The following is a 3533-nucleotide window of genomic DNA, read 5'->3' as shown; positions in this document are numbered from 1 at the left end:
AATAAGAACCGAACATCAAAACATTGGATCAAGTGTTTAATAAAGCCAGTCTTCATCGTGTTAATATTGAACGCGAAGGTAACTGCAATTTGCATTTATGGACAATTTGATAAGCATTCTGTTGTCTATTATTGTAAAATATTCTATAATTTTTAAAGTTAAAGAAATTTATTTATTTTCTTTTTATTATTTATTTTACTTGTCTTAGTACGTATTTTATGTTGAATCGCTATCTTATAGTGTTGGAAAAGTATAGTATACCGTTATATATATCATTATATTACATAGTATTCCCATAAACATTTATTTAAATTTAAATATTTAATTTTGGTTTGCCGAATCCCTTTCACTAGCAGGAAAATGGGGGGTTTCTGTTTTTTTGATCCCGTTAACTTTAACTTTCAATATTTAAAGTTGCCTAATTTACCATTCTGGCATCCCGTTTCCGCATATTATGATTGAGTAAAATAGTTATAGAACCAATCATTAAATATTATTTATACCCTATTTCAAGGTCACATGGCTTGTAGCTATGGCTCGTAGGGATTGATATTTGACCGGGGTCGGGTTTGATAATATATAGATGGGACCGGGACCGGGTTTGTGACCTGCGGGTTTGTGCCCGGGTTTGTGGGGCCAGGTTTGTGCGGCTGCAAAAACATTTATACATCCTAAAGTATACTTTTTTTTACTCAAAACTCATGTTACATTTTGTTTATATATAGATATATAAACATCGTTATGATCATTATTATTTATTATTATTATTTGTCGTATATTAAAATTTACAATGAAATAAGTCGTGTTAATAAATAAGAGAGGTGGAGCAAGTATAGGGCACAAACTGTCTTATCATCGAGCCCCATTTACATTGAAAAAATTGTCAGTTTATATACAAAAATTAAAAGTAGCTAAGTACATAATAAGAATTTTACACACGTCAGTTACAATATAAATTTTAATATAATATAAATATTAGTGTTGAAATATAACACAATATATCAAAGATTAACAACAATATAAAAGTATTAATGTTTTTAAACAAAAAAGTTAAATAAAAATAAAACTGCAACAAAAGAGAAGTAGTGTCAATAACTATTTTTTTAGGTAATTTATATTATTTATGTGTTTATTTTAAAAGAGATATTTTAAATCAAAGTCATTTTGTAATGAGACTCTTAAATTCTTTCCTGAATTGTTCCAAAGAGATGTTTTGAATATTTATTTTTTTTTTGTAATAAATTTTGAAAAGTGTTTTCATAGAAACGGTCTACGGTATCGGATTTGGTAAGAATTTAGTTTTAAATTAGTTTTTGGTATAAAAAAGTTGTTAATTGAAAATTTAGTGGATACTTGTGCGAGATTTCACTAAAGTAAGACTGAAATACAATAGGAGAAAGCCTATGTTTTATTTTAAACATGAATCGTAGAACTTAGTGTAAGTTTATAGATACTAGGGGCACCAAGCTTCCTTAAAAGAGGTTTGCAATGTAAAGTTCTGTGTGCACCAAATATAATCCTGCATGCGTGTTTTTGCTTACTATAAAGTTTTTTTAATTTACTATAATTAGTACTACCCCATACAATATTACAGTAAGAGATAAAACTATGAATAAATGAAAAGTATATATTTTTTTCAAGGAAGCAGTGTTGAGATATGGTTTAGTTTTATATAATATGGAAATATTTATTGAGATTTTATTTTCTATGTATTTTATATGTGGTTTTCATGACAAATTTTCATCTAGTATTACTCCTAAAAAATTAACGATTGCTTCCCTTTTAATAAATGTTTTATTGATTAAAAGATTAGATAATTTTAGAGGAACATCATCACCTTTACTAGGTTTGGAGAATAAAATAAATTTAGTTTTTTCTACATTTAACGAAAGCCTATTACTTGTAAACCATTCGTTTATTTTTAATAGTTCTTCATTAAATATATTAATAAGAACTTTTATGTTTTTGTTGGAATAAAAAAGATTGGAGTCGTCTGCAAACAATATAACATTTAAAATATTTGATGCTAAGTATAAATTATTTATATACAATAAAAATAATTTTATTGTATATAAATAATTTCTTTTTCAATTTTTTTATAAACAATAAATTGTGACCTGTTTGCCAGGTAATCTTCAAACCAAAGTAAGTTTTTATTTTTCACTCCATAGAGTTCCAGTTTTTTTATAAGTATCTTATGGTTAACAGTGTCAAAGGCTTTTGACAGATCAATAAAAACTTCTAGGGTAAAATAGTCATTATTGAATGCATCTGTAACATGATTAATCAGTTTGATTACCGCATGGTTAGTTGAATTATCTTTTTTAAACCCAAATTGTTTACTTTATAGCAAACTGTTTAACATCAAATAGTTATAAAGTCTGTTGTACATAATTCGTTCCAATAATTTTGAGAAGCAAGGTAAGACGGAAATAGGTCTGTAGTTTGAAATATTAGTTACGTCACCAGATTTAAAAATTGGAGTGATTACGGCAACTTTAAGTTTTTTTTAGCACAACACCTAGTTTTAATGAAAGGTCAAAAATATGAAATAGTGACGGTTCAATGATATCAAAAACTGACTTAACAACATTTACACTAATTTTGTCAATGCCGGCACTTTTATTACTTTTAAGACTATTAAAAGCATTCCTTATCTCACTTAGATTTAAACTAGATTCTTCCATAATAGTATTACACGGCTTAATATAAGATTCAAACTTTATGGTGCTTGGCAAAATTTTACTTGCCAAGTTCGGCCCTACTTCAAGAAAAAATGAGTTTAGTTTTTTATCTATTTTTTATTTATCATAAATCATTTCTGCGTCAATTAAAAGCTTTTGGGGGAGATTATTTTTTGCACATTTATTTTTAACAATTATTTGTTTAATTATATTCCACGTTTTTTTAGTGTTGCCGTTGGTTTTTTCCAACACTTTGCATAATATATTTTTTTAAAGTGTTTTTTTGTTTTTTCAAATAAGTTTTTTTAGATTTTGTAGTTTATTTCATTATTATATGTGTTATGCCTTAAATATTTAAGATAAAGTTTTTGTTTTTTCTTAGACGATTTTATTAGTCCCTTGGTCATCCAGGGGTTTAAAAGAGACTTGGATTTTATAATTATTTTTTTAACAGGAAATGCTATGTCATACTGTTTACAGAATTGCGCTAAAAATAGTTCATATGTAATTATTGACTTTACGGGATTGTAAAATAAGATTCAAATCGATATTTTCTGATAAAAGAATTCAAAAACCATTATAATCATCATTACCATTATCATCATCATCATCATCATCATCATCATCATCATCATCATCATCATCATCATCATCATCATCATCATCATCATCATCATCATCATCATTATCATTATCATCATCATCATCATCATCATCATCATCATCATCATCATCATCATCATCATCATCATCATCATCATCATCATCATCGTCATCATCATCATCATCATCATCGTCATCATTACCATCATCATCATCATCATCATCATCATCATCATCATCATCATC

Source organism: Hydra vulgaris, chromosome 04 (assembly GCF_038396675.1).
Source record: "Hydra vulgaris chromosome 04, alternate assembly HydraT2T_AEP".
In the NCBI taxonomy this organism is placed as follows: domain Eukaryota; kingdom Metazoa; phylum Cnidaria; class Hydrozoa; order Anthoathecata; family Hydridae; genus Hydra; species Hydra vulgaris.
This window is presented reverse-complemented; position numbering follows the sequence as displayed.